The following is an 18,695-nucleotide window of genomic DNA, read 5'->3' as shown; positions in this document are numbered from 1 at the left end:
GTACCTGGAGTGGTGTGCCAGTGAGGACATTGGGCCCCAAGAGGGGAGGACTGTGAAGTCCCACATCGGTTGGAAAGGGGAATGAAGAATGCCATATAAATGGGTGTGGATACATTTCCTATACGACGCGTTTTGACAAAACCTTAAGGGTTAGGTTGTAAGAGGATTCCCCAGGCCCAAAAAGGACAATATCAGATGTGGGTGGTTTGAGTTGTTACAATTTTGTTAACTGCTGTTTGCTTGAATGCAAACAGTAGTTTGTTTCCAATTGTAGCTGTTATTTATGAGGCTAAACACCTAAGTAATTAGTCTTGGCTTGTAGAGTTACTGCATAACCATATTGATGTGATAGATAGAAGGATTATTACATTTATGATAGATAGGTTGAAAGGGGTATCGAGCTCCTTAACTCGTTTATTTCCAAAGGATAAAAATAGATATTGTGCTAGGCATATATTTGCTAATTTCAAGATTAAGTTTCCAAAATTGCTAATTGCAAATGAAAAACCTAATTTTTTGACAAAACCTTGGAGACTGGGTTGTAAGAGAATTCCCCAGGCCCAAAGAGGACAATATCAGATGTGGGTGGTTTGAGTGGTTACAATTTTGCTAACTGCTGTTTGCTTGAATGCAAACAATAGTTTGTTTCCAATTGTAGCTGTCATTTATAAGGCTAAACACCTGAGTAATTAGTCTTGGCTTGTAGAGTTACTGCAAATCATATTGATGTGATAGATAGAAGGATTATTACATTTATGATAGACAGGTTGAAAAGGGTATCGAGCTCCTTAACTCGTTTATTTCCAAAGGATAAAAATAGATATTGTGCTAGGCATATATTTGCTAATTTCAAGATTAAGTTTTCAAAATTGCAAATTGCAAATGAAAAACCTAATTTGGACTAAATGTAAGGCAACAAATGTACAAGAGTTCACCTATAACATGGAGCAATTAAGACAATTTTAGTTGCTGCTTATGATTGGTTGATGACAGTTCCTACTCTCCACTGGCAAGGCATGCTTTGATATTAATGTCCAGGTTGACCAAATCATTAATAATATGACCGAGTCATGTAACAGCAAATTGAACGGTTATAGAATAAACCATTTTTTTTTTTTTTTGCTTAAGTATATCAGGAGAATAATGATGAAAAGGTTCTATAAGGGACATATCAAAGCCCTTATTTACACTGATCTTCCTTGAAAATTGCAAGATAGCCTTAATTTATTGAAAAGGAAAGCTAGAAATTGCAAAGTTAGATGGGCTGACAATGAAGAGTTTGAGGAGATTAAGGATATTAAGGTGATTATTGTTCTTTTGGATAAGTTTTCCTGTGTTTATGGAGACTAGTAGATCAGTAGAATTCTATATAAGCAGGTATTGGCATGCATTGCCAATGAAAAAGGTGATTCAACTGCATATGTGGAAAAGAGCTTGACCAAGAAAGCTTATTAGGCCACTTACGATAACATGATCCATCCTGTACCTGATGAATTTTAGTAGCAAGAAGTTCAAATGGATGACTTATTACCACCATGAAGTAAAAAGGCCACTTGGTAGGCCAAAATTGACTAGAAGAAAGGAATCCAACAATGATTGAGGGAGCAAAGATAATTTACACTTAGTTGTGAGATTTGCAAGGGTCTTGGCCATAATAAAAGATTATACTTTCAGGTACAAAACAACAGAAAAATGCAAGAAGTAGGAAGGTGATGTTATGAATTCATATGCTTATTCTAATTATTAAAAAACAAACAAATTTGCTTATAAACTTTAACATCATGCTTTATTACTTAGGATGGATATGGTCAAAGGCAAGGGAATGCTGGAACTACAAAAGCAGTAGCTTCAGTAAATAATTTATATGAGTTTTTGTTTAGTTTATTTAGTATTTTTAAATTAAGCATACAATCTATAAAATCATGACTTATATCTTAATACTCAAGTTGGAAGTGGTCAAGATATTGGCAATGTAACTGCAATAGCAGCAGCAACAACTTCAATGCTAGCAGCAACATCTTCAGTTGTAAGAGGTTCAACCTCAGTACTTTCTTCTGGCACATGTATAATAATTTTTGAAATTTGTATCTAAGATAGGTTACAATATGTTAAACCAAGCATGCCACTAACACTTGGATTGAATTTCATAGGCAGAGAGAATAAAAAGGTGTAGTTTAGTCAAGTAGTAGCTATGTTTTGCTTAGGTAACGATAATTATTGGCAAGTTAGGTTGGTTTTCATTTTTTGAATTAGGAGGCTATGAATGCCAGTTGTGCATGTTGTTTATGTGTTTTAGGATATATTTTAGGATATAAAATATATTATAGCATTATGCCTTATTTTTGAAGATAGTACAAAAAACATTATGCCCTATTTGTTTGGTGCAAATTGTATAAAATTATACTATTTGGTGCAAGTGCCATTGGTATAGGTTTGGTGCATTATTGTAAAGTCACCATTAACTTTTATATGGTTGTGGTAAATAAATGTATATGCACGTATATGAATGTATCATCACCTGATGGATTGACATTTTGGATGACAGTTCTTTTATTTATAACTAAAATTACATGGTATTTACATTATATAACACTTATTTCATTACTGTTATCATCAATATAGCAATTGTTATGCCAAGAAATATTATACCGACCAACATCATCATCTTTCCCACTTTGCATTGTCACTAAATTTTGTACTCCTACTATTAGAGCTTGAATTTGGAGTTGGGATAAATTTTCACCTTGCTGGCAGCATTGTTTCCTCTCTTGATAATTTGTATCATCATTGTATTCTTCTCTATTAGGAGTCCAAAATGTATAGAAATTGCATTTTCCATTATTATAGAAAAATATAATTTCAATGGATTTGTACTAAACTCTAATATCTTTATGACTGGTTTTTGTTTTTTTAATATATATATTTTTTATAGTAGCAGATGCTATTTTTAAACTTCATTATTCCTCCATTGATTTCAAGATGATTTCATTTTTTTTTTTTTTAATTGGTGGTAAGCATGCAAGCTGGTAAGGTTTATGATGGTGAGATTTAGGTTTGTATATTGTATAAGGTATAGGAAGTATGTTTGTATATGGTGCAAACAATGTGGTATAGCTTGTCTACAAGTCTATATGGTGGTATAAGGTGGAGTTTATGTGCAGGTTTATATCGTAGCATAAGGTGGAGTTTGTGTGCAAATTTTTGATGTAGGTTTTGTTTTGGTTTCTACATGGTTTTTGGTTTTTTTTTTTTTTTCTTTGTGGTAATCAACAAGTTTGTAGATGGTGGTATAAGATGGATTTGAAGCAGTTTGTATGTAATACATAGGCAAGAATAGAGCTGCTGATCAATGGCTACTTTTTTCAAATTTTTGTCACTTTTTTTTCTCTTAAATTTGACCATTAGAATTCTGTTTTTAAATCAAAAGGGGTATGTATGTTGCCATGTAGGATCCTTCCTAACATTATATAAATATCTATTTAAATTAGAGATTGCAGTTGTAATGTATGAAAGTTGAAAAACCAAAATTGAATTATGGTAAACCTTAAGGACTATATAGATGAAAATTTTCCCTTATTTTTATCATATAGAATGCTAGTTTTGGTAGACGAGCTCCGTATAGATTGAAATTATATCTTTTTAGGTGAATTTCATTCAAATGTGTTTGATAATCATCAAACAATGTATAACATTATCTATTGTGATAATATTAGTCAAGAGTGTTGAACCTAATATACATCTTTAGGATATATATGCATCTTGCTATTTGTCCTTATGTTACATTGGATAAACTTAGTTACTGCAACTTGTATATATACAGATTCAATATATTTAATGAAATTATCAGTTCCTCCATATTTGTTCATATAGTCTTTCATTGTATCAAAGCCATCAAAGATAAAAGTCTTTGGCCCTTCCAATATCTGAATCTAAAATCCCACAATTAAGCCAAGTCACCTTTCCAAATTATAAATTTCCTTTTAAGCTTGAAAACAACAATTATTGGCTATGGAAGTCTCACATGATGCTAGCAATGAATGATAAGATGAAATCTAAGAACCACTGTGAGAAGTTTTGGAGATAGTGATGGGACAATTCCGCAAGTATATGGGTTGTATCAAGTAATAAAGTGATGAGAGAGTATCGTTCCCACGAGGATTGTTTTTAATATTTAACTAATTACTAAAATTTTGATTAATTATTTTTTTTAGGCACACAATTAAAATGTAGCAATTGAAATTAAAAACAAGACAAGAATTTAAATAATGGAATTGTAAATTAAACCTAAATAAATGACAAGAGAAAAGAAATCCACTCACAAACACACAATCCAACAACTTAAAGCGGAATTACAATGAACTAGTAACCTAGGATTTTTATGTACCCTCTACCCTTCCTATATTTGATTAATTAGTTTGACAAAATACCAAATTTTACCCAATTTCTAGCTTAGAGAAATTCTAATTTAATCTAATCCCCTTTTTCTAAAGTGAAATTAGAATCTATAAGTCCTTAATGAAAATTAAAAATTCCGTCCCAAAATTCCTAAGTCCTCGTGCCTTAAATCCCCCTCTTTTGTTGCTACCCAAATCCTAATTAAATTTTCCAATATTAACTAGGGCCTAGGTTGTATCAATCTAGTGACCAATTCACCAAATTAAACCTTCCTAAGTTTAAAATAATGAATCTACTCAATACCCAAGCAAATTCTCAAATGCAAGAGTATATTGAAAAATAAATACAAGATTCACAAAAGCAAATTTGATAAAAAGCAAAATAAAAATCAACCCATTAATCAAATATTATCCAAGTAGAGGTTTCATCAAAATCCTAGATAGAAATTTAGCTACACATGTTCATAGTGAATACCATAACAAAAATCAAAAGAAAATCCATAAAGGAAGACATAATATTCAATAATTAACAATAAATCCAATCAAAAAATAGAGAATAAACGATAGAAGAGAAAAAAACTAATTTGGTTGAAGAATCTCGATGCTTCAATGTCTTGAAATGCTTCAATCCTCTTCAATCTAAGCTTTCTCTCTCTAGCTCTTCTTCTTCTCTCTCTAAATTCTTCCTTGATAATTGTGCCTTTCTTCTCACCTTTCCCTTTTTCTACCATGGTGGCTGCTCCTTTCTTCAAACCCTATCCAAGAATGAAGATCTGCCCTTCTTTTTTTTTTTATCAAAAATCCTTCCCCTTTTGACACCTCATCATCTATTTTTCTGTATTCACAAAATAAAAAAATACTGGAGTATTTTGATGCATGGGGCTTAAGGGTACACCTCATTTTGGCATGAATCCATGCCACTCTCTTTGTGAAGAGACAAATTGATGGTTAGCTTGAAGATTGTAGCATTGAGGGTGGTGTGGACCTTGTCATAGACCTTGGAGTGGAGGATGGCATGGACCTTGGAGTGGAGGGTGGCGTGGAGCATAGCTTAGCATGGAATGAGGCCTTCTAGCATGGAGTTTTGCGTGGAGGGTGGCATAGAGCTTGGGTTCACTCCATTTTAGCATGGACTATGGCATGGAGCAGGGGTACACGCCATTTTAGTGTGGAACCTTTCCATTTTTTGCCAAAATTGCTCCAAACTTGTTATTTTCCTCAATTGTATGCCATTAACTCCAATCTAAAGCTTCCCTTCAAGATTTTCAACAAAAACCATTAGAAATAAAATAAAGCTTGAGTCTTGAAGCCATTAATCATTCATTAATGGCTAAATAAGTGAGTAAAAATCTAACTTATCAAACTCCTTCAAACTTGATCAATTGGTTGTCGTCAAGTAAAAAAAACACACTTATTTATATGAAAAGGCACTCCTAAAACTAAATATATAAAAGGCAAAATTAAAGATTAATTTCTAAATATCAAAATCCAAGTTAAGGTAGATATTATAATTTAATGGCCTTAGGAATAATTAAATGCAACTCTATATGAGAACTTCAAAGTAATATGTCATCTAATTACCTTATTTTCACTATAAATCATTGTTCTCAAGGTGTGTGTGTGAATAGATTTAGGCATTCAATAACAAGAAATTGAATTGAATCAATTTCCACAACTTAAAAATTAGCTTAGCTTCATATGCAAAACACAATCTCATACTCTCCACTAATGTAGTATTATTGTCAAGCTTAGGATCAAAAGGACTTTAAAAGCTTGTAATAAAAAGGCTATGAGGTGGGGATTTTATAGAAAGAAAAAGGAAATGATATATATATTCAAGAAGGATTCTTAGTATTAAAAATCATGAATCAAAGCTTTACTCTCTTTTTACCCTTAGTTTTCCATTTTCTTACTTCAACTCATACTCTTCACTAATCATGATCAACCTATACTGCCTTGTTGAAAAATATATTTCTCACCAATGAAGCTTTCTCTAAATATTTAAGTTTATTTTTTTTAATACAAGTCCCAAAAGTATTAAAATTAGAAATATTACAAAAGTATTGAAATTAGAAATTGGAAAGCTAATCCCTTATTTTCATTGCTTTTTTTTTCTTCATATTTTTGTTCTTTTTTTTATTTTTTTTCCTTTTTACCCTCTTCTTTTATTTTTTATTTTTTATTTTTTTTTAAATTAAAGAGGGAAATAGCTACATTACAATTCCATTTCTTTTTGAGTTTTCAAACTCTTAGTTTAGGACTTCATTTATTTATTTGAACTCAAAGACACTCTCCCTCTCATCACTCTTCACTTTGTACCCCAAAATTGAACTTTTACTTGTTTAGCTACCTTCAAGCTCCTCATAGGAAGAATAGACTAAAATCCAATTTCCATTTCTCCTCCACCAAACTTAGACTGCTCATTCACCTCACCTAAACCATACTCAAGCTAAAAATCATTTCATTTCAATACTAAGATTCCTTAATTATGAAAAAAGGTGGGATAATGAATATTAATTAGGTTCATAAGGGTTGGTAAATATGGTTTATCAACAAAAAGGCTCTAAATGTATCTCTATGTGTATCATAAGGCTCAAAAAGGGTACTAGGAATATAAAATGATAGGGTTAGCTTCAAAAAGGCTTAAACTCTACAAGAAAGGCCTAAAGTATTTCCTAAGCTCAACATAAAACTAGGATTTTGCCTCGAGTTGAAATTGTGTAAGTTCTAAAACTAATCCAATAATGTACCCTAACCATGCAAATTTTCATCAAAGTACAAGCTATATTGTGCCAATAATCATTAAGTGCTCAAATTTCTCAAGAACAACAACATCCAAGTGTATCTTTTGGTAATCAAATGAACAAATTACAAATCCATTATCACAAGAAAATGCATCCAATTATTAATTTATTCATCATTGGCCAATTATTTTATCTACCAAAACCAAAAACTACTAAAAACAAACAACTAAAATATTTTTTGGATTTTGTTTTTTTTAAATAAAAATCTAACATAAAAGGAAGTGCAATATTTTTGGAATTTTCAAAAAAGAATTTTTCAAATTTTTATGGATTTTCAAAGTTTTTCTCCAAAATATATATATATATATATATATTAAAACCTAATTTAAAATTCTAACAAGATGATTGAGAAATTCAAATTTCAACAATTAAGCAAAAATTTTCAAAAAGGCTCTAAAATTTGAATTCCCTCCCCCAAACTTAAACTAAACATTGTCCCCAATGTTTAAAATTAAAGAGAAGGGTTAGAGAAAACATACTTGGGGGGTGAGTGAAATTCACCCCTAAACTTGATTTTTCCAACCTTTTGATTGACAATGTTCCTTAGTTGAGTTAGCATTACCAAGCTTGATGAAAATTTGGTGAGAATTGATGATGGATTTGGTGAAGAAAGATGGAAATTATGGAGGTGGTATTCATGAATAGGAGGAAGAAGAAGAAAAAGAAAATGAATAAAAAAATAAAATTTGAATGGGTGATTGTAGGAATCGGTGAAGAGGAAGAGGAAATGAAGTTTTAGTGTTTGGTGAGTGCATGTGAGTTGCACATGTCAAATTAATGGAACATTGTAAAATTGAAATGAATTTAAAGAAGCACATGGGCTGCACATGATTGATTTTGGGCATGAAAATCTATATAATATATAAAAGAAGAATCGTATGTTCTATGTGTTAGCACACCGTTCTTCCAAATTCCCTCCAAAAATATATATTTTTATTTTATTTATTTATTTATTATTATTATTATCTGTTATGTATTAGTTATTATTCATTATCTTACCATTTATGGATACAACTAAATATATATAAAATTAAATTTTGATATAATTCTATTACATATGGTAATAATTTTGAAATATTTTTATTTTATTTATTATTCATTATCTTACCTTTTATGGATATAACCAAATATATATATATATATATAATTGTTATTTTTAAAATATTTGATTTGATATTATTTACCAAATATAAATTTATGGGTTTGTGTAATCATAATTAAAGATATAGGTCCCTACATGTACAACATATATATAATTAAAGATTTAGAGAATATTCCTTTGCATGTACTATTATTTAATATTTGATTTGATTTTATTTACTAAATAAGTTAAACATATTTGGTTATAAATTAGTAAGTGACACCTCCTGGTTTTTTAAAATTTTGGTATTCAATATTTTGTTAGTTTTTATTTCTCTCATATTTTTGTTTTAGGTTTAAGTTTTTTTTTTTTTTTTTTGGTTTTTATTCTTTAATTTCAAAATTTTTTTCTTTTTTTTTGGATCCTAAACATGATCATGTTAATCATAAGCATGTATGTGAGCCATGCTATGGATTTTTGGAAGAAATCGATGATTCTAAATCAAGATATGACATAAAAACTTCACAAAGAAGAAGATGCTTCTGATGAAGAATCCTTGCTTATTGATTCACCTTTATCTATAATTTTTTCAAGATGATGGATAAGAAAAAGATAAAAATGAGAAGACGCAGGAGATTATTTAGACTGACGGCATGCAAGAAAAAGCAATACAATCGTTCTAGCAATCAAATGGTATGAGAATTCCTTGACTTTGAGATAACTTTATTGAACAAAAAGCAACTTACGGAGATTAAATGTCTGTCCTAGATATTATACTTTCTTTTTTCTTTTATCATTATGCTTTTTTCTATTAGGATTGAAATAATATAATGTTTTTATTTTAGTTAGTGTAAATTACAATATGGTTTTTTTAGGCAGACAATATTTTTTTTTTTGTGGTTCGTTAATATAATTATTCTCTACATTTGTTTTTGTTATTGAAAAATAATATTTGTTTTTGTTGTTGTAGCATAATTTCCATCTATTAATTTAAATGGCATCCACAGTCACACTTTTAATAATTACAATTATGAATATGATGGTCTTTTCAAGTAAAGTTACATATATTTATTTTTTTAAACCAAATAATAATCAATATAATAATAATAATAAGTTTTTCTATTTTTGTTGCATATTTTAATTTAAGTAATTAGTATGAAAATTAAGCTATCTTCGCATTTAACTATTTAAAATGGTGTATGTTGGAGTGAAGCATAAACACAATTTAGATGTAAACAACAACTTCTCCGAAAAAGGAAAGAAGGGACAAATCAGGCTATTCATAAATTTATGGCCTCACTAATGGAATTAATTCTCTGGCAATTTACGAACTTATTTAATTTTCTGCATATGTGGTAAATTACCTGGAAAAAAAAGGGCTAATGCTTTATATTAAAAAATAAAAATATTAATGGTTAATAAGGAAACAAGGGCAATGATTTTCTACTGAGAAAAAATAAAAATGACGATAATTTATAAAATATATAAAAGAAAAAGCATATGCATCACGTGTCATGATACACTTATTTCAAATTGTCTTCAAAAACACCTTCTTTATTTTTATTTTATTTATTATTTTACCTTTTATGTTTATATCCAAATATATATAAAATCAATATTTGATATAACAATCAAACAATTGATAAAGTGATATATGGTAATAATTTTGAAATAAATTTAAAATAAACAAAATATTTGATTTTATTTTATTTACCAAATAAGTCAAATACGTAAAATGTATTTGCATATAATAGTTTTCTTAATTAAATATATTTTAAATATTTTTACATATATAAATTGGTTATATGGAAATATAAAAATTAATAAAGATATCTTTTTATTAGGATATAAAAATATAGTATCATAAATAATTATTGTTAAACATAACAAAATAAGATTTATTTCAAAATAAATTATTTGATCTTATTTTCTATATAATATATTAAAAAAAGAAGCGTATGCGCCATGTGTCTAAAAATAATTATACAGTGATAATGGATGATTTTCTCAAATAGATTTTCTTAATTCTAGAATCAAAACATGTCTAAAAAGATAGTTATAATAAAAAAATATTTTAAAAAATAATAATCTATATATTAATATTTTTATTGTTTTGCTATATTTATTTTATTGGTAGATAGTAAGATTTTATGTTCGCTAATTAATAATGAAATAGATCTTCTTATTTGTATAATTTATATATTAATATCTTTATTCGTTTGTCATATTTATTTAATTATAAAATAATATATTATCTTACAAGATAAAATATATGTAATCATTAGTAAATTACCTTAAAGTAAAAAGTAAATAATAATAATAATAATAGAAATAAATATAATTAAATTATATTATAATGATTTAATATAAAAAATTAATTATTTGCAAGGAATAAAAAAAAAAGATAGTCAGAATAAAAAATATTAAAAATAGATTTATAATTTTTTTATTAATATCTTTGTTAGTTTATTATATTTATTTTATTGTAAAATAAAAAGATTTTGTATATGGTAATTAATAATTAGATTCCATACATTAATACATGTACATATATATGTCCAATAAATGAAATTTCAATATCATAATTTATAAATTTTAATAATAAAATTGATCTTCTTATTTGATCTTAATAAAATATATATAATCATAAATAAATTACCTTATAAGGTTATATGGTAAATAATAATGATAATAATAATAACAATAATAAATATAATTAAATTATATTATTGGGATTTAATAGGTAAATTAATTAATTGCAATATCATAATATATAGATTTCAATATCATAATATAATTAATTAGTTGAAGTTAATTATGATGATTCAATATTATAATATATAGATTTTAATAATGAAATTGATCTCCTTATTTAATCTTCTTAAAAGAGGGGTGTGACCATACATGATCAATTTTCAAGTTAATTCAAATAATGAAGAAAAAGACTTTAATTTGGAATGATTGCTTCATTTTAGGAATTGATAAAAATTTATATTTATTTTTCAGAACAATATTTGTATCCTTATCAGGTTTGAAGGTCTTCACCTATAAATAAGTAATGAAACAAATGATCTTTAACTTCCAATCAATCAAATATATAACTATTGAGCAATATTTTCTTTTTAATTTTAATTTTTGTTATAATAAAAATTATTTATTTAATTAATTTGATTCGACTTGAATATAATTAATTTTCAAAATTATCTATTGCAGTTATACATACCATGCATCGCACGGAATCAATACTAGTTCTTAAAATAACAAAAGGATGTCGTTGGAGAGCTAGCATGGAGCATTGCAAATTTATGCCAAAATGGCGCAGGACAATGCCAGCCAATCTATGAGAGGTGTTCTTTCTTCATGAAAAAAAATAAAAAAAAAAATCAGTTGGGCTATGAAGTCGTTGAAGCTTAGCGTGAAGCTGCCATTGAATACGCCAATGTGGCATGAACTGATGCCAACAAATCTGTTGAATTTAAGTTGCTATTTGCGTGTATCTTCCATTTGGCGTGGGATGGGGTGGTTCATGCCAAAATGGTGTGGAGCAATGCCACTTCCTCTATTTTGGTTGCTTGAATGAAGCATGAAGCATGGAGGTCCATGCTGAGGTACACACTGAAACATGGTCTCTTCAAGTGTGATTGGAGTTGCTTGGTGTGTTGGCTAAGTGGTTCACACCAAAATAGCATGGACTTGCTGCAATGAAGAAAAATGGCATGGAGTGGGGTGGACCCAGATGGCATGGGGACATGCCATTCTCTCTGTTTTGTGGCTTGAATGAGGCATAAAGTTGGGTGGTATATGCCAAGGTCCACGCTGAAATTTTCCTACACTGCACATTGGTCAAGTAAATGGAAATATCTTTCTCTACAGACCTCCAAATGATGTTTTGTAAAATTATACTAAAACTAGACATCCACAGATTTCCATCCATATATTGCCCACTTCCTAATTCATTTTCTACGATTTTTAAAAAAATTTCAAAGTTGACCCATCTGCATAGTTCTTCTTCAGCGTTCACTCAATTCTTTCACTTTGAACTCCAATGCTCCAAACTAATCCAAAATATGAGAACATCTTCAAGATTACAAATTTTAACCTCCAATCATCAAGAATCCTAAAAAATGCAAGGAAAAATATAATAAAACTAGCATTAAAACATTAAAATAAGCATATTAAATCTAATTATGGCTTAATAAAATTTAAAAATTTCAAAAGAAAAAGTGAAAAAGTTAGAAAGAACTCAAGTTGCCTCCCGAGAAGCACTTGGTTTTACATCTCTAGCTAGACGTAGCCAAGTATTGCTTAAGTTGGGTCCTGAAGTTCCTCTTCTCCAATGGAGTGCTTGACAAAATCACCATTCTTCCTTTCCATATCTCCATGCTTGGACAATTCTTGCTTAATCTTGCTCACATGTTCTTTCTTTGATTTATTCTTCTTCCTCTTCTTGGAACTCTTTTTCTTTTGAGTTCAATTTTTCAAAGATGATTCTTCATTTACATGTGCACAGTCCCTTGAAAGCTTCAAATTCTTCTCATAAGATACATCAAGATTAAGGACAAGCTTTTTCACATCTCGTATTTGTATATGCTCATCTTCTCCAAAATAATGCTTGATCCGTTAACCATTAACCTGGAATAATCTTCCATCATCTCCTTGGAGCTCAATTGCACCATATGGAAACACTTAATTGATACGAAAAGGTCCTGACCATCTTGGTCTCCATTTACCCTGAAAGAGCTTCAAAAGAGAATTGTATAGAACTTGTTGACCCGGTAAGAACTCTCTCCTCAAAATGTTCTTTTCATGCCAAATTTTGGTCTTCTCCTTATAAATCCTCCCACTTTCATAGGTATCTCTTCTAAATTCCTCCAACTCATCAAGTTGTAGCAATATTTTTCTCACCAACTGCTTGGAAATCGAAATTCAACTTCTTGATAGCCCAAAACGAAAGGTGCTCCAACTCCACTGGGAGATGACAAGCTTTACCATAGACTAGACGATATGGACTCATGCCTATTGGAGTTTTGAAGGTCGTCCGGTATGCCCACAAGGCATCATCAAGCTTTGAAGACCAATCCTTGTGGTTTGTGCCAATCGTCTTCTCCAAAATTTGCTTAATTTCCCGATTAGACACTTTGACTTGACCACTAGATTGTGGATGGTAGGCTAAAGCTACCTTGTGCTTAACACCATATGTTTGCAAAAGAGAGTTGAACAACTTATTGCAAAAATGAAAGCCTTCATCACTAATAATCGCTCTCATTGTTCCAAATCTTGAGAATATATTCCTTTGAAGGAATTTCAAAATAACCTTGGCATCATTTGTTGTGGTAGGAATTGCTTCAACCCATTTTAATACATAATCCCCGCAAGTAAAATGCATTGGTTGCCATAAAACGATGGGAATGGACCCATGAAGTCAATCTCCCACACATTGAAAATTTCCAACTCCAAAATATTTATGAGATCACAAGTTTTAACAAAAGCATAACAATCCTCGAAGAGGGTAGGCTAATAGAAACAGGATTGAAGTAGCTTTGAAGCAGTGCATGTAGGTCAAAAATGTCCACCACATGGAGAAGTATGACAATGAAACAACACACTCGAAACCTCCTCTTCCGGTATGCATCTTCTAATGACAAATTAGAGCATCGCTCGAATAAAAGAGGATCATCCCAATAGTAATCTTTTGCTTCATGAGGAAACCGCTTCTTTTGTTGATTTGTCAAATCCAGTGGCAAGACTTTACAAGCAAGAAAATTCACCAAATCGGCAAACCAAGGCAATTTGACATCCACCTTCAATATTCTTTCATCCAGAAAGAAGTCATCAATATGAGTACCGCTTTCCTCTTGAAGATTTTCAAGCTTTAATAAATGATTCACCACCACACTCTTTTTCCTTCATATCCTTAATCTCAAGATGAAATTCTTATAAAAGCAAGATCCATACGATTAAGTGAGGCTTACCATCCTTTTTGTTGAAGAGGTACCTTATGGCAGCATGATCGGTGTAAATAATGACTTTCAACCCAAAAGTGTATGACTGAAATTTGTCACATGCAAAGACTACCACTAACATTTCTTTTTTGGTGGTTGTCTAATTAAATTGAGCCTCATTAAGTGTTTTGCTTGCATAAAAGATTACCTGAAAAATCTTATCTCTTCTTTGTCCTAATACCGTACCAACCACAAAGTCACTTGCATCACATATAATTTCAAATGGTTCCTTCCAATCCGATGTAATCATGATTGGAGCCGACAAAAGCTTTTCTTTAATCACATTAAAGTCTTTAAGACACTATGCATAAAAAAAAAATTGCATCTTTTTCAAGTAAAGAGCAAAGAGGCTTTGCAATCTTAGAAAAGTCCTTGATGAATCATCTATAAAACCAGGCATGTCCAAGGAAGGTTCGAATGCCTTTAACATTGGTTAGTGGGGGAAGCTTCTCAATTGTGGCAATCTTAGCACGGTCAACTTCTAACCCATTAAATGAAATGCGATGCCCTAAGACAATACCTTCCTTCACCATGAAATGACACTTTTCCCAATTGAGCACAAGATTAGTCTTCTCACAGCTTTCCAAAAGTAAATTAAGATTATGCAAACAATGATCAAAAGAAGTCCCAAATATGAAGAAGTCATCCATAAAAACTTCCATGATATTCTCCACCATGTCAAAAAAATTGCCATCATACATTTTTGAAATGTGCCCGGAGTATTATAAAGTCTAAAAGGCATCCAATGGAAAGCAGAAGTCCCATATAGGCACGTAAAAGTTGTCCTTTCTTGGTCTTCTTGAGTTATTGCAATTTGGTTGTACCCAGAATACCCATCGAAGAAACAATAGTATTGATATCCGGCAAGATGATCTAGCATTTGGTCAATGAAAGGTAGTGGAAAGTGATCCTTCCAAGTCACCTTTTTAACTTTTGGTAGTCGATGTAAAAATGCCACCCGGTGATGGTCCTAGAAGGGATAATCTCTTCATTATCATTTTTAATTACCGTCATGCCACCATTCTTAGAACCAACTTGAACCGACCTCACCCAAGAACCATCGAAAATTGCATAAATGATACCCGCATTCCATATTTTCATCACCTCTTTCCTCACCACCTCTTGAATAACCAGATTCAATCGAAATTGATGCTCAATAGAAGGTTTATAATCCTCCTCCATAAGAATCTTATGCATGCAAATCGAAGGACTTATACCCTTAATGTCCTCAATTGACCAACCAATAGCCGAATTATGCTTTCTCAAGACTTTTAAAAGCTTGTCTTCCTCTTCTTGACTTAAAGATGAAGAAATCACCATCGAGAATGAGAAATTTAGACCTAAATAAACATATTTCAAATGGTTGAGTAGAGGCTTCAACTCCGGTTCCAAAGGACCGGCTCCTTTTCCTTCATTTTCAAAGAAACGTCCATAAAAGTGATATTCTTATAAGATGCATCAACAACATATGATATATTAAACCAATCATCAACCTCATTATCAAATGAGTCTATTGCATCAATATATTCATCATGTTCTAAAGGTTTCTCAACATGCACATCCTCAAACCAAGCATCAATTTCATCTATATCATCACCTTCATTATCAACAAGACAAATATTCTCTTTTCTATCACTAGAATGCACCAACATATTTTCAAGAGGATCAATTGGATAATGCTCATGGAAAAATGATTCAATGCAAGCATCAACAAAATCAATACAATCATAACTATTTACATCATCCAAAAGTTTCATAGTAGAAAGGATAAAACTTACCTCTTCACCATTCACTCTCAAAGTAAGGTTTCCACTGGACACATCTATCAATGCCTTTCTCGTATCTAGGAATGGCCAGCCACGAATGATAGGAATTTCTCAATCCTCCTCCATATCCAAAATTACAAAGTCAACGGGAAATATAAAATTTTCAACCTTGACAAATCAAATTGGGCAATTGACCAATGAAATAAAAGAAAATTCCATTGGTAAATTTCCAAGTGATACGGAAGCAAATCCAAGAGAATGCAAGGCCATTACACTTAGAAGTGGGAAATTATACCAAGGACCTACATTTTCTGGTGGTGTCTCTCAAGAGAAAGTGGTTGAAAAAGAGTCATCTAAGATTGAGGAAGTTAAGGATGATCAAGCAAAGGAAATTGATGAGGAGTTTTCTTTCCATGGTGATTTAAAGAAGAAAAAGTCTACAAAGGTATGTCCATGTTCCATAACTTTTACGGATAACCCTCCTCTTTTGCCAACACCATTACCTTACCCTTAACGTTTTCAAAAGAAGAATCTAGACGCTCAATTTGCCAAATTCCTTGAAATTTTCAAGAAAATACATATTAACATCCCTTTTGTTGATGCACTTGAGCAAATTCCCAGTTATGCAAACTTTATGAACGAAGTGATGTCCAACAAAAGGAATTGGGATGATAATGAGACCGTCAAGCTAACCGAAGGGTATAGTGCTATCATTCAAAGAAAAATTCCAAAAAAGCTAAAGGATCCCGACTCTTTCATGATCCCTTGTAATATTGGTGGCATCACATTTGATAAGGCATTGTGTGATTTAGGAGCTAGCATCAATCTTATGCCTTTGTTGATTTTCAAAAGGATTGGTATTGGAAAGGTCAAGCATATGAAAATTACACTTTAAATGGCAGATAGATCACTCACCTATCCTTATGGGATCATTGACGATGTACTTGCTTCATAGTAGCTCCCATATTAGCACAATGAGTCTTAATGGCATCTAGCCTAGCTTCATCCTTGTTAACCCTTCCCTTAGTCTCCATGATAAATGAGTTCATTGATGTGATCAGATCTTCAACGGATGGTTTCTCTTCCTTAGGCTTTTGGAAACCCGGTGGCAGATTTAATGCATTTCTTGGTTTTGTATATGAGAAGTTATGATAATTTTTTAACCCTGGATGGTAATAGTTGGGAAGATTCTTGTTAGGCCTAAAATTATAGCTCCAATTTTGTTCCATAAATGAGCATTGTTCCTAAGATTGCTCACCCATCGAAAAAGACATACTAGATGTTGGCTCCATACTTGAACTAGATGAAGAAACATTCAAACCAAGTGAAGCCAATTGATGTGAAATAGCATCAACCTTCACTGTCAAATTAGTAAGCACATCAACTTCATGTACACCGATAGGTCTCCTTTCCATTGACCTTTCAATAGGCCAACTAAAAGAATTAGATACCATCTCTTCAAGCAATGCATATGCTTCATCCACCATCTTTGCCATCAATGATCCATAAGCAATGTTATCGACAACGGTCTTGGTGTGACCATTGAGACCATTGTAAAACATGTCAATGAGGACCCACTCAGCATATCCATATTGAGGACACTTTTTTAGAAGCTCTTTAAACTTTTTCCATACTTCATTCATCGACTCAAAGTCCAATTGACGGAATTAACTAATTTCGCTTCTCAACTTTGAGGACTTTGATGGAGGGAAAAGTTTCATCAAGAATTTATCCATAAGCTCTTCCCAATTATAAATGCTCTCGGGTTGCAAAGCATGAAACCAAGCTAAAGCTCTTCGCTTAAGTGAAAAAGGAAACAAACGCAACCGAATAGCATCCTCATCAACTCTATTGAACTTGATGGTGTCCACTACTTATAAGAACATCGTCAAGTAAATATTGGGATCTTCACTTGCCTCACCACCAAATTGGTTTTGCTGGACCATATTGATTAAGGGTGGTTTCAAGTCAAAATTGTTCGCATTGATTGGTTGATGCCTTATCCTCGAATAATGCTCTTGAGGCATTGGCCAAAAATAATCCAGAATGGCCCTTTGTTGAGGTGGATTTTCATTGTTGTTCGCCATAGCACTCCTTGGTTCCCTTATTAGCTTCTGATTAGCATATTAAGCCTGTTCAATCTCAAGGTTAAGAGGTAAAAGCTCAACACCTCAAGTACTTCGCATACACTAACAAAGACAAAAATAACTAAAATTAAGTAAAACTAATAAAAAGCCTAAATTAAGAACAATTAATACAATTTCAAGATTAGTAAAATATCAAAACATTCAATCCATGTCAACGGTGCCAAAATCTTGATGGGACGATTCCGCAAGTATACAGGTCATATAAAGTAATAGAGTGATAAGAGAATATCGTTCCCACGAGGATTGGTTTAAATATTTAACTAATTACCAAAATTTTGATTAATTATTTTTATCTAGGCACACAATTAAAATGTAGCAATTGAAATTAAAAACAAGACAAAAATTTAAATAATGGAATTGTAAATTAAACCTAAATAAATGACAAGAGAAAAGGAATCCACTCACAAACACACAATTCAACAACTTAAAGTGGAATTACAATAAACTAGAAACCTAGGATTTTGATGTACCCTCTACCTTTCCTATATTTGATTAATTAGG

The sequence above is a fragment of the Ziziphus jujuba genome, chromosome 3 (genome assembly GCF_031755915.1).
Source record: "Ziziphus jujuba cultivar Dongzao chromosome 3, ASM3175591v1".
Classification (NCBI taxonomy): domain Eukaryota; kingdom Viridiplantae; phylum Streptophyta; class Magnoliopsida; order Rosales; family Rhamnaceae; genus Ziziphus; species Ziziphus jujuba.
This window is presented reverse-complemented; position numbering follows the sequence as displayed.